The sequence below is a fragment of the Hylaeus volcanicus genome, chromosome 3, assembly GCF_026283585.1.
Source record: "Hylaeus volcanicus isolate JK05 chromosome 3, UHH_iyHylVolc1.0_haploid, whole genome shotgun sequence".
Taxonomy (NCBI): Eukaryota; Metazoa; Arthropoda; class Insecta; order Hymenoptera; family Colletidae; genus Hylaeus; species Hylaeus volcanicus.
Genome location: NC_071978.1, coordinates 28,058,626 through 28,073,395, shown reverse-complemented (window position 1 = coordinate 28,073,395; position 14,770 = coordinate 28,058,626). Strand labels below are relative to the sequence as shown.

The window sequence follows — 14,770 nt, the reverse complement described above, 5'->3', positions numbered from 1 at the left end:
AAAACAAAGTGTTGGGGCTCGTACGAGTCGCGCCGAGGGGGCAGGACCACGGGGGTGAAAATAGTGTGGGCCGCGTGCGAAACAAACCCCAACGGGAGCAAAATAGAAAGACGAAGCACGTTAATTGACTGGTCTGACACGGGACCAGAAAACAAAACGTGTCGACGAACCGAATGCGTCGACGCCGACACCCCGCATGTCTCTCGCGCTCGAGTGCGTTTCTGTCGAAACACTGATTTTCATTTTTTTCCCCTTCCGCCCGGTATATACGCAATTTTTCGGGATGGAAAAAGCATGGCAAAACGAAGAGGAGAAAATAATGTTTGCCGCGGACCTACCACTCAACTACGCGGCTGAAACGAGGATTAAAAAAAAAAAATATATATATATATATATATATATACCCGACAATGCTTGGTTGCATTTAGCAAATTTCAATCGAAAGGAGCGCAAAAAACGTGTAATTCCCGATTAAATTTCCGGCCGATGGCGATGCATCGAATTACGTCAATTTGTAGAATGCTGGCTGGTCGAGATAAATTTCAGTGGTACGGAAATTTATCGTGAACCGACGAAACGAACGACTTTATTCAACGTAATCTCGTTCATTTAGGTGATAATTAAGAGTCGAAAAATCATCGACAGCGCCCGATGATGATAAATTATATCTATTCGATCTCGTAAACCGTGGGAAATCGAACAATATTAATTAATGAGAGGACCCCGATAAATGGAGATTCCGACGATTCGTTAAATTCACGTTTCATATATTCCTCGCCGAAATCTGTCGATACATTAACGTTCGACGTACATTATTTACGAAATGAGATGGCGGGAAGGAAAATGTTGAACAGAGACGAACGTTCGAGAGAATTACGACGATGGATTACTCGACGCTAGAAAATCGCAACCATCAACTCTCCGTGGAATTACGGCTTCTATTACTTTGGGGGTAACACGGTAGCCTGTAGTCTGGATAATTGCACGATCATAAACGTCCGCGTGCGAGCAGTTAAGCTTGAATAAAAACGATTTAATGCGTCCCGCAAAAACTCCGAATATGACAGAATTTATGGCGATGGACATATTACGACCCAATTAAAAACGAGAATATTTAAGAGGGGAGGCTGGTCCACCTAATGATTCTTTCCAATCTATTTCGAGATATAATTTATTTTTGTTATTGAAACTTTTTTTATACACAAAGGGACGTTCACAGAATAAAATGTGGCATTGTAGATGTAATTTGAATATACGTAATAGTGACAAGCGAAGGATTCTGTCAAAACGGCGAGGCACCTGGTGTCCTTGGAAAACTTAAGAAACATAAAATAAAACAAATTCTTCTATATCATGTATATGAAATGCGGATGAACCTCAATTTCCAAAAAAAAAAAAAATTGTTAGTTCCAAAACTGGCTTGCCGCTTCATCCGTGCGTTGTCGTAGCTATCGGCGTAATTTTTTATCTGTAGCCCGATTTTCAAGTTCAGCAGTTCCATAATGTTCAGAACAGCTGAACAATCTCCATTAAATAATACGACAGCTACATATGAGGCAGTTTCAATTGATGTCAAGCCAGAATTCAAATGTCTTTTTACGAGAGACGGCAACGTTCTCCGCCAAACGCGACTCGTATAAATGGAAAAATATCCCCGGCAATGATAAACTGGCTGAATGAAATTATCGCCGGTAAATTGCAGCTATCGAATGCTCTCGATGGAACTCGTTCCCGGTCGTTCAGAAACGCATTTATCCCCGACAGAAGAGCACCCACGTTCTCCATCCTCGCGGAGCTTCGTTGCCTCGGGTGGAACGAAGGGGTGGGGCATCGATCGTTCGATAATACAGATTTATACATAATAAACAATTTGTAAATGCGCGACCATCGACCAAGCCGCGTCGTCGGGGCGATTATTCGCGCGTAATTGATTTCGCCCGCGACGCTCGCAAACGAATCGTACCCGACTCGGTTTATTCTCGGTTACAAACGCTAATGCGCCGCGGACAAAACCGACTGTGTTTTACATAATTGCCGTGAAAATTACGCGAGCAATTCCCGCCTACTATTTCTGGTCGTTATTAATTCGCTACGGCCGCTGCTAACTGAATCCAGCTCGGTGGGTACCAGTGCGCGTACCTGGCATATTAATATTTAAACAGCTCAGTATCGGCCGGCGCTATCGACTGGATAAAAAGCTAACTCGTTTCATGGCCAGTGCACTCTTTTTTGCGTGTATTTGGTCGGGGTTCGGTGCGCCTGCGATGGGTGACAGACTGAGATTAATGTTTAAAAGGAATTTCAGGAAGTATTTCGTTTACTATTCAAGTAAATAGAGATATTTTTCGAAACGTTTGCAGCCGATTTTCCATGGTATCGGTTCGATCAATAATTGGTGGAGGGGATCAACTTGAGACAATGCTTACAGCGGAGTGAAGGTATCGACAGGTGATAATTGCGTCGACGACGACGTCTAGACGTTGACCGGAAGCTTATCGTCTCCGAACTCGCGAATAGTTAACCGGCCGAACTCGCAACGAAACTCCGCGCGACGAGAACGGTTCGAAGCAGTCGGCGAAATTGCAGAGCCTGGAAGTATTCGTGGAGAATCGGAGAACAAAGAACGGCATAACGTATGCCAGCAGTTAATGAAGTTGTCCGAAGGAGTTTAGGGAACCACTCGATAGTTAAGACCCCTAAGAGGAGCAACTATTATGTTGAAGTTTGCACATTAATTCGGCCGTTGACCTAAGCTCCGCCGAAGTTGCTCTGCCGGGGAGATATCCCTCAAAGTAACCGTTCGAATTTCCTTGCCCTGAGAACTTCGCAGTGTCACGCTACCATCTAAAAGGCTTTCATTACGCAAGCACTTTAACCAAAGTTCTGCCGGATCGGCGCCGGGACAACGACGAAGAAAACGCTCGGACGGATTTCGGTGACCTGGCGGTTTTCGAAATAATCTTAAGCCGCTGCTGCTGGATCATTATGTCGAGGGACTGACGTTGACCGATCGTCCCCGCTGATTGCTCGATTCGGGGCCAACGCTTTCCCAGAATGAACGACTTTTGATTTCGACGCTTATCAATTGGAGACGATACTTTTCACACGCAACGGACGTTGACGGACCTTCCAATGGTACATTCCAACCATTTCTCTTAGAAGGGATCAAGGAAGTAAACAGAACTTTTTTCCTGTAATTAACAGGACACCAATCCAAGAATACAACATATACGACAGAATGTTATATATCTGTCCCGAAGCCTGCTGTTGGAAGCCTGCTGTTGCGATGGAGAATGTATGTAAATAAGAACGCATCGTTCATTTGTTTTGAAAATTGACACTAGAGTCGAACCATTTGGAAAATTTGACAACAAAGTCAACGACCGTTTCGTGGTTGCTCGATTCTCCAGGAATCCCAGTTTGCACTGTTGTTGACGATAAATAAATTTCCGATACGGCGAGACCTTGAAGTCAGCTCTGTCAGTCCCAGCCTGACAGCCAGAATTATTGAAACAAACTTTGTAAATCATTAACGTGGACAAAAGAGTACTCAGCGGGTTATAGTTTGCTCGACGGGGTGAATAAATCGCAAGGTTACGTTCCCCTAATGGAAACGAGTTATCGGAAAGAGATATCGAGTAGTTGACCTACATCGGAGCGGGGCGAGTCAAAATTTTCCCGGTACGATACCTCGGGCGAGTCGGCTTAATTAGAATAACGATCGATCGGCTGTACTTATTCGACGTTCAGGTTTGTAACCGACCAATCAAAATTAATTTATGATTAACTGGACATTAGCCAATAGAGATATCGTATAATACGACGATAATATAATCAGACTTCGATCGTTCCTCTTTACGGCGCATGTCAAACTCGTGCGAAAATAATGGTAGAAAAAGCGAAAGATTTATGGGCCACCCTGGTAACACACGTGACGCTATTCTCATTAGTTCCCACCGCGAACAGTGACCAGAATCGAGGTCAGCCCGTGGCTGTCGATGTCAGTCAAAAGACAAGTTTGTCGGGCGCTTTCAGCTTTGGGCGAGGGTACGAGGAACCACGTTGTTCGCCTGGGGGTGTTGCGACGACAGTCCGTAGAACGGTGGTAGACATGCGTGTTTTCTCAGTCGCAAACGGAATATCTGCACGATGTAACGGCGAGAGCCGAGTAAATATTTAGGATGCACGCTACGCGTCGCAATTTCCTCGCGACTGGTTTTTCAGTCCCGACATGAGAATACAACGCAATTTCCATTTTAACGTAAACTTTTCGCCGTCATCAGCGAACGAGTCTAAACGGTGGGACCGAAGGAGAATCACTCTCGGAAGGCTTTTATTTTCGCCAAGGATCAATCTATCTTACTGAAACTTAATTTCCTTTTACGCTTAAAAGCCATTTACCCAGCGTGACAACTATAAACATATCTAAAATTATTGGCAAATAGGTACAACTGAAAACGGAAACCCGAAACTACACAGACGAAACTATCCGGATTTAAATTCATGAAGAATTAAAACGCGAGTAAGTTTCGATCTCTGAATTAAATACGTCACGTCACGTCATCGATGCAAACTTCTATCCAATGAATTTATATTCGCCGAAAATAATGTGAAAGCGGATTTTTATATCCATTTTACTTCCTCTGTAGTTTCATTAATCGAAAACCAACATTTCTAATCCAGTTTCAATGGAGTACAGCGTCGTTCGATTAAATTTTCTGATAGCGTTTAACCAGCCAGCAAATCGAACAACATTTCTTAGCCCTCTTGTGCAGCGAACAGTGCCAGTGACACTGATAATACCGTTCCTATCGTCATTACAGTAATCGTTATCGCGACCAGTCGGTAGCGTTATATCGCGTCGAATGCTCTCTGAACTTTCATTCCATCGAAACCCCTGTCCGCCTGCCGTTTTGCCCCCGACTCCGGTAAACGGGACTGTTTGCGCGAATATTTCAAGCCGAATCGTCGACGACGAGACAACGATGTCGTCGATGTTCTCGAGAGACGGTACAGGTCGGAGATCCGAACAAAAATCCGAAACCACGATCCAAAGATCCACGGTTGACGCCGAGGATCGACGAATCCCTGCAAAGACCAGAGAAGCTCGTCTTCAACCTAGCTTACTAGCTTGTCCTTTGCCTGATACCACGGTGAAATTTCATTTATACGGTGTTCACCGTTTCCTCCCTATTCCCCGTGTCTCTTTCTCTCTGCTCACGGTCGATTTGCTTTCACACCTACTCCTTCGTCTTCGCGACAGGTGGTGATTTTCACGGAAGCAGCGACGGATCCTCTGCGGTTCCAGCAAACCACTATGTTATACGTCTGTCGATAACGTGATCAGGCTTGAACGACTCGTCTTGAGAATATTCCTAGGGCCGTGTATCGAAGAAGAATCGTGTACATTTAATCGGATCTAAACGGCAATCCGTGTTCGTTGTTGTAATTGTCACTTCGGAACGACATTCCTGTCACTGCTAACGGAAAGCTCGCTAATGGAAGAAACGAGGTTCTTTCAGATAGAGTCGGTACGCAAACTATTTTAGGACATCTCGAGTCAAAGAGTCAAAATCAAGCAGTTTCCAGACGTTTCAGACGTTCCACAAACCTGCTATGATTGAAAGTGTTGCAGATTCTCGGAACTCTTGAAAGTCGCGAATACCTTGAATGCCTTGAACGCCTTGAAATTTTCCAGGATCTTACTGAACCAAGCAGCAAATTTACGAACGCGTTATATGTACCGTGTCACTCTAACGTTTTCACGACAGGTGGTGACTTCTACGAGAGCAGCGATGGATCCTCCGTGGTTCGATCGAACCACGACATCCCTCTTCCCTCGTTACATCTCCGTCCTGTCCACGATCGAGTTCGCCCCTATTTTCTCGGTGTTCCCGGAGCTACGATACGTCTTGAGAGCATGTTACAACCCAGGTTCGATCGAGAGACGTCACTCGATTCGCGCGTTATTTCCTGCGATGCGAAAAATCCATTTTCCGTCCAAACGGAGTACTCGAAGCTTGAAAATCTTCCTTTTCCCTCGAGTTTCCCGCATCGCGCTATCGCAGACGTGGCCAAATTAATACGATCGTAATAGATATTCGTGGCGATTGTAATGTGCTTTATTAAATTTCAAGGAATCGTGCAGCGAAGTGTTGAGAACGAGACACGGAAATATTCTAAATTTCTTTTCCTCTGACAGGATCGATAACAACAATTTCGTCGACCCAAAGCATGGTCTACGAGAAGTTGCCGAACTCGCTGATATTGACTGACGTTTAGCATTTGATTATATTCCGACATTCGTACCATTCATTTTCATCACTTACCGGCAGTATACGCCAATAATATGATCCTTGAAGCAAATGGTTATATAATTCTTGAATGATACCATTTCTGTGATATCGGTTAACCTTTAAAGCGAAAAGAGAAGTACGCCGTTTTACCATTACCTTATTGTCCGGCTCTCGCGACGGCTCGTTAAGTAACAGACCTCGTATTGTATTCCCAATTAACTTCTCCCGTTAAAAGTTTTATCGCGAATCAACCCCTATTACAGTTAAGTATCAATTCCGCTGTAAAGAGATAAATATTCAGTGGAATGACAAAAAGTTAGCGGATGGAATCTTCACGACCTTACCGCTTAAGGAAGCCCCGCGTTAGATATTTAAGAATATTTACAACGCCTCTGAAACATTTTATTTACATTTGGCACGGTCGCCCTACAACGTCTCTGATACGACTTGTGTTAAGTTGTGAACTGTTAAACGACGTTATCGAATTATCATTACTCCTGCCAATAATTTTGCTAATTCAGCGTTCGATCGCAGCAACGAGTCGACCCTCGATGTTTCTATTTCTACTTCCGATGTATCGCCAATAATGAGCAAAGGTAATTACGACGGTTTCTCTACCCACGTTTCATTCCTCCCTTCCCTCCAGGTTTCTCAATGACGTCGTTGATTGGCTTCTGACGACGGAAATGAAAGGACGATAATCTTTGAACCTCGTGATTACCGTGGGCGGTCGTTGCGCAAGCTTTGACACCTGGGGAATCAGTTCCCCCGCGGTGTATTGCGTCAATAAAATTAGGAAGAGCGCGCGAGCGAAGAAAGGAAATGACGACTCATAAAACCGAGCCGTGACGCAAGAAATTGTTCGAATAGCGAATCGATTCCGTAGCCGAGCCTCCCTCTAATTTTGCAACAAGACGACGAGCCTACGACGAAGAGCGGCGACCATTCGTTCCGCTCGGTGACGTCTTTCGCGGATTGAATCGTGTTTTTTTAACGCGTCAGCCCCCTCGTGCCAGTCGAAGGCTGTGGTATCGATTATTTTCGTTTTAAGTCCGATTTCGATCGCGGAAGTGAAACCCTAAGGGCGAACACCGTCCTTCGCTTAAAAGCAAATACGTCGAACAATATTTCTATTGATTCTCGTTAAGATATATTATATCGATATTAATTTTCAACCTGTTATTTCAACCTGAACCGTCGCGTTGTCTTCGAACTATTTCCTCGTGCAGCCATCGAAATAATTCAATTTCTACGAGCACCGTCTCCAGCCATAATTTATCGTCGACAAACAGGATAACCGAGTTGTCCAAGAAAAAGAACAACAGAAAGTTGACAAACGCGTTCGAATTCATAAGATTTGACAATATTTACGATAAAACAACATCCGAGAAGTGTTTGCATTTATCGTAAATGTTCCCCCGTTCGAGGGCATCCGATCGATTAAACATACCGCCGACGGGAGTTTCGTTAACATTCAACGAAACGTACGAGTTCTTTGCGGATATGTTTTGTGCGCGTTGAATGCGTTTATACGGATAAGGATTTTCATTCAGGCTTTAATGGGAAAGCATAATACGATGAAACGCACGCGCATCGACCAGGGAAAATCTTTTTCAACGAGAAGGGAGGGTCCAACGTGTTTGTAATAAATTAAACATTCGAAACGATGAATCGCTAATGAATTGTAGTTGCTTTTGTTACCAACAGAGACGCGGTAATAGTCCGTACATCTAGAGTTATTTAAAGAAAAGATAATTACTTGCTTCGAATGATTAAATGCGTAAAAATCAATATTTTTTTCCCTCTAAATCGACAGACAACCCGCTGATTGCATCCATTTTCAGGCCGTTTAATCCAACCCCGTGACGTACACGGATATAACAGCAAATTCGTAATCAATCCAGTATGTGCATTATCGCCGACAAGGCATTCGAATTCCGATAAACGTGAATACGCGTTACGCGCAGATTGTCGCAGGTGTTGATACAATTGGTGATTCGATGACTATCGCCAATCACGTTAATTGCCACGTAATGTAACGTTGATGGAAGGTCCTCGAATTTCCCTTCTTCAACATCTTGGAAAGTATGTTTTATAAAAAGTAGTAGTAAGTTCATTAAGTTCAGAGACGTGACTTGGTTTTACATCTTCGATAACTCACTCATCCGTCCACCCTATTCCACCCCTTTATTCAAATCTCAAAGTTTTCCATGATTTTACTAAAACGAAAAAAACAATTAAACGATCAATAAATTTATGTAGCTAATAATTAAATATGCTCCTCTCAATCTTCTTATCCCTTCCTGACTATATCCGTTTCATATGCAATACTCTATTCTTTCTTCACCCTTTTTTGTCCCTCCCTGTTCCTCTCCCCTAAAACATGCCTTCAATAAACACTTCCCTAAGATTAAAAAAAAAAATGAAACAAAAAGAATTTTTGCTCGTTTTCTGGGAACGGCATGAATATTGGCAAAATTGTCTCGCGACGACTCATCCCATACATCGTTCTACTCGAGAAGGAAGCAGAGATCGAATATTAAATTTCCTTCTACCCGTTCGTTCTCGATACAGAGCACGGACTAGAGAGCGAGCGAAGAGGTAACGAGGATCGTAAGGGTAGGAAGAAACTTTTCCCCCGAAGTTCGTCGGGAATACTCCGAACCGCTTTAAAAAAAAAAACCACATAAAATATTCAATCGAAGATGGATGTGAAAGAGGGAATGCTTAATGACACGCTCGAAATGGAGCTCGTCTTAAGCAAGATCCTTCTTGATCGTTGACTCCCGCATAAACGATTTCGTTCGAATCGATTCGCGCCGAATCGATAAACTAAACATAATTATTCTCGGCAATTACTGCCGTACAAAACTCGACTGCACCGTCGCGAAGCAAGCCGATACCACCAGGCCATGGATTTAAACGACTCGCCAACTATCGTAAAGCTGCGCTCGTTAGCAACCGATAACAGGACCGCATTTCGAACTTTGGAGAGAAATTTGCATCCCCAGAAACAAGAGAGAAAGATTTGCAACACGTATGATGATGTTACATGAAATTTGGAAGATGCCATTTCGACACGCAATAAAAATTGTCTATTTTTTTCAATAAGACCGATTATTCTATACTACCCTTTTCCTCCAACTTCCTTCGCGTAAACGTCGATTAAATCTCGATATAAAATACCACAATCTCTAAATTGAAAAGATACGTAGAAAATTTTATCAGAGCGTGTTTTGCAACCCCCGGAACAGCCGAGCCTTTTCCTTGCAATTTCTCTGTAATAAATCTACGCTCAACCTGTTCTTGTCTTGATAACATTCTCTCCGAACGCGTCAGAAAGTAGACGTGCTTGTTAATTTTCACGGTGTTCTCGATCGAGAACATTATGCAGCGGAGGGTTAAACGACTCAAACTATCTTAAAGCTGCGCTCGTTAGCAGACGATAACGGGTTCGCTTTTCGGAACTTGGGGCGAAATTTTGCTATCCACGGCTACGCCCGCGGAAGATCAATCTCGGTCTGTCCGCGATAGGGGTGTACTAGATTTTCGGTTGAGCGCGGAGTTCCATAAAGGGTCGACGTCGCGGCCCATTCAAACTCGTCGATAAATCTTCATCCCGTCCGGATGGCAGGTTGGAGTCATCCGAAAGGCAAATGAAATTAGGAGGGTGACTTACGGGTTTGGCTGGACCGCTCTCGGTCCTTTCCGCTTCGTCTTGGACGATAAGCGGGCTGATACGTCGCCATAAACGGCGCGAGGCTCGAACGCACATCGTCGGGAACGAGGGAATCGTTTGTTTCACTTTACACGCGTTTCGTTCGGGCAATAGAACCCCGAGCCGAGATAATGGCAGAGCAAACGCGTCCGCTCCAACGAGTACAGCTTCTCTTTGGTCTGGCGAGGTGAGAGGTGAGAGGACGAGAAAAAGAGAGCGGCAGGGTGGAAAAAACGAGGAAAAAAGCCGAACCGTGAGAGGGTACGAAACAAGGGAGACAGGCCGTAAAGTGAAAATCCAGGAGGTACACCCGTGACTGGTACAAATTTCATCCTCGCGGCAGGAATACCGGAGTCAGCCTTTCCGGAAATCAATAACGCGACCCATCGCTGGAAAAATCTGGATGGAATCTTTTTTGGCCTCCTTTGCTACGCGCCGGAAACCCGCGGTAACGTTAGGTGACGAGTTCCGCGATAAATCCAATTCTTTAAACCAATTAAACGCCACGGGGCCCGTTTGCCTCGGAAACTTTTATTTCTACTCTGGACCCGCCACCAATTCTCCTACAGAGACTATGCTAATAGTCCGTGAGCTATCAAGAAAAATCGACTGAAATGTGTGACTTGTAACATACAATAAGTATGCGCGCAATAAAACAGCTTAACATGAATTTTTTTACAAGGTTCTGCGTACTTCCGTCTAGAGTGGCGGTATACGAAAGGTGAATACCACGCGCCGATATTGCGATTGTTGTCCAAATAATGCACAAAGCAAAACGCGCTATCGCAAGGAATATCTTTACCCTCGGATCCCCATACGATGGTAAGCATCTACTTGTACGGAGAATGCATCGCGATCGCAGTAAGTTTGTTTAGTTGCGACTCGAATAGAAAGAAATTTCAACGACGAGATCCTTTGGAAGGCTTCGAGCATACGCGGAACAAGAGGAAGGGAACGTAATTTTATTCGGGATTCGAGCGAACAATTTTCTTCGCCGGACAAAGAGCGCGGGGGGCTACTTGAAAAGATAACGCAAGAAGCTTCAACCTTCGGACAACAAGAAGGATGAAATAGCGAATAATTTGCTTTCGCTGCCAAACGAGATGAATTTCAGGAAATATTCTCGCAGGACCCCCCCCCCCCCCCGGCCCCCCTTGCTTCCGCGGTAATACATTTAAATATCCTTTCTAGAAAAAGGATCTACGTGAACCGACTGCGGGCGGAATTTTTAGAGAGATTAAGTATTACCATTCCTCGTTTCAAGACGGAACAAATGACTGACGTTAAGCGCATAAAAATTCATTGCCGGCGTCTTAAAGTCCGTCTTCGGCAACGAGATTGGCACATCGGGCGCGTGAGATGTTTCCCGATCCGACAAACTTGCTCTCGCGCTGGAATTTGAAACGGTGTACGAACGAGAGAATTGTGAAATGAGAAATGGACGAAAAGATTCTCTCTGAATGCTTCTAGAAACGTAGCAAACACCGAACCGACCGAACAGCGTTCGAAATTATCCCAGATAATTCGGGGCAAACGAATAGAAGCACACGTAAATGCGTGTACAACCAAGTTTACTCTCGGATCGCTTTCGATCTATACATTTTGGAAAGCATTTAACCGTTAGTGCGGCGCCGGAATAAGTATCTCACGATGGCAATTTAAATTGCCGTGCCATTGACCATTTCCTACATTAGTCCTGAAGTTCACAGTCCCGTGACAAGTCGAAGGGGAATTTCCATTAGAAAGACGACGAAATGTAAAAGTTACTAGATAAATGTATCGACTTTTAAACTTACCGTTCGAGTTTCTTCCAGCGACACGATTGGCACCATTCCACGGATGAAAACTGTTTTGTATTTCTCGAGTGCTTCTGAAACATAAAGTTTAACTTTCTTGAGCAATCGAGGACATCAAATCATCGACGATTTAAAAAGAAAAATCAGTTTTAGAATAAAATACAATGTTATCGTAAACACGACGTGAGGTGCTCATTGGAAAACTCGTTGGGAATAAAATTTCAAAGAATATTAATCGTCATTCGGACGGTACTTATAGAGTGACATAAAAAGAGGGGAACTAGTTGCAATCTGTAACAACAGATTGCGCAAATTGTGCTCTTTGAACGGAATCAAACCAATGTCAGCCTTTCATTTGGGAGTTAATTTTTGCTTACCGTGTCGGTCTGATAAATTGGAAGGCGACAAAATGTAACGGTGGAATTTCAACAAAATTTCAGGGACCGGTAGATTTCGAAACATTTAATTATCCGTTTGGTACATGCGTTGCGCCAGGTCCTTTAAATGCGACGCGACACGAACGTCTCTCCTTTTTCTGATGAAACGCAGCTAAACGCAAGGTGTAATTTAAGCCTGATACCGTCATCTTGTCAGTCACGAGTGAAAAACTGGTCTAGAAAGTCAGAGCGTATCGTGGATGGGGAAAATAAATTTCTGACAAGGGGACAACAATCTTCGTTATTAAATAGTGTTATGACGCTGTATTATGATTCTTGATTAAAACATTTAAATTTAGAATCTTCTCAACCTACAGTGACACTAATTAGCACCTATGGACAGAATCGTTAGCGCACGCCTCGAAAGCATTCTAAGAGGCATAAAGAAAGAGAGAGCAAGCAGGCGACCTTCGAATGGCAAGAAAAGCCCCGCTGCGAATGCTTCCCATTGATTCGTACTTAATTACAAGGAGATCGCCGGGAGAATAAGGTGCGCAGAGATAAAATCATAAATCTTAATGCGAGGCTGCTGCGGAGTCATGCCAGCGACACGGCAAGAACAAGAGGAGAAGCAATTTGCAGAGAAGGTGGATGGTGTCTTCCCGCGAACCGTCGACCCTCCTTATTCTCATTTTCTTAGAAGTTAATGCCCTCGCCTTGGAAATTAAGAAATATTTCCCCGGATCGTCTAGCGGAGTTCACTGTGCCACTCTGAATTAGCCCAGGGCGCTCGTAATCTCGCGAAAACCCCGGTTTCACGGGCCCGGAGCGAAAGTGCATCCAGTCTGAATTAAAAAGTGGTCGAATAACAAGTTTCGAAGCTGTTGGACTGGGTAGGTAGTAAGGTTATCGTACCTAGTTCGAGAGAACAGAGCTGCGAAGAGTGTTGCACCTCTGAACCGTTTTCAGTTTTTATTTTCTGAGAAGGGTGTTCTACTCGGTCGACGATCAAGTTACTAGAGGCGCCGAAGAAGAAACGGGTTAGAATAAAATAAAATTTATTATTAATACACGCTTCCGCGCTTAAATTATCTTCATCCTCCTCGCCTAACGTTCAAAAATGAAGCGCGACACGGTACCAGAGAATTTCGACTCTTGTACCCGTGATCGAGGAGTATAACGATTCGAGGAATTACGTTAGCAGCGAGCGCACAACAGGCGCGAAACAGTCGAGTCGGGCTTTAATTAAATTCTGCTGTTTTCGGGGCGAAGATTTCGGATTCTCGCTAGTTCCGAGGGATAATTTATTTCGCAGCGGCTTCGTCGTGCAATGCTCCGCCTACGATCCCCGGCTAGGAAAGGTTGCGTTTCGGTGCGGACCGAATGAAACTGATGCGCCGAAAGTCGAACAAGGAGAAGGCGCGGGACCCTCCTTCTCGCGGGTAAATAAGATATCGACACGGGCGCCTTTGAGATAAGTTTGGTCGAAAGTGTCATTTCGTTTGTCTGTTACGTCGCTTTTGGTGGACAGTTACGAGAAAATGATTAAAAGTTGTTAAGGAATCGCTAGCTAATTACTTTTTAATTTTATTCGAAAGATGCTTAAGTAACTTCGACGCTGACAGAAGATGGATACCTATCACGTCATGTCCGCCTGGAGAAAATCGTCCCAAGCGCTAGGGCGCTAGCACCTCGTTTCGCCCGAGCCATTTGCAGGATAACGGGAAAGGAATCAAGGCGCTTCCTTTGATGTCGTTGGAACTCCTAGCTCGACGCAATATTATTAAACAAGATGTAAACTTCTCGTTACGTTCCCTTTGTTGAAACGACTTGCCACTCGGACGATTAAATCGTCTAGTGGAAATTGCCGAAGAGAATCGAGATAATTCCGATCTCACTTGACACGCATTTTTCGTCTCGCGATGAAATCACGGGTAATTGGCGCTCTATTTCAATCAGCCTCGATATTATACCTTTGAACGGGGTCAATCAGCAAGAGGAGTTCAGAAGCGTAATCAGAAGCCTGGAGAAAATTCAAGAAAACATCGGATAAACGTCGAACCGTACGCGATGGAAACTGATTTGCTTTTCCTACGAATCCCGTAAAGACGGACGATTACGGTGATCGATTAATTCCGCGAGTGTAGACGTTACAGAAATTACAAATCGCAACCACCGGGACTATGATTTCGCTCAGACCTAGTGATTTATACGGCGAACGAGGCCGTCTAATACCGCTTATTAACTCATCTCGATGCGATACGCACCGAGACCAACTGCTCCGGTGATTGCCAAGTTCCGTGTGTTGCTTACCTTATTTTGATGTCCATTTTTTCGCTACCTTTCCAGGTTATAAAGATTGCTATCTTCCAAATATCTGAGAGAGATTAATCGAATTTCACCATTATATCTAAGAAGTTACACTCGTAACGCGCGGCACTCCACGCAACCACGTTTGCATCGACTGCGCCCCAGAGGTGTTAACTTTTCCGCACGGAAACTCTAATCGGTATGAAAAATCTACCTGTCAAGAGAAATAATTGCAGTGATGAGAAAAGAGCCACGTCATTTGCCATTCACGTT

At 44.2% G+C, this 14,770-nt stretch overlaps 1 long non-coding RNA gene across 1 annotated transcript in view; it reads right to left on the bottom strand.

Annotated features, from left to right (window-relative positions):
• The window catches only part of LOC128873726 (uncharacterized), a 60,520-nt gene that overhangs the window by 19,454 nt on the left and 26,296 nt on the right, over nt 1-14,770 (bottom strand). The window contains exon 4 of the long non-coding RNA XR_008456473.1: nt 11,811-11,884. This is a non-coding gene — a long non-coding RNA (uncharacterized LOC128873726). The remainder of the gene's footprint in view (nt 1-11,810; nt 11,885-14,770) is intronic.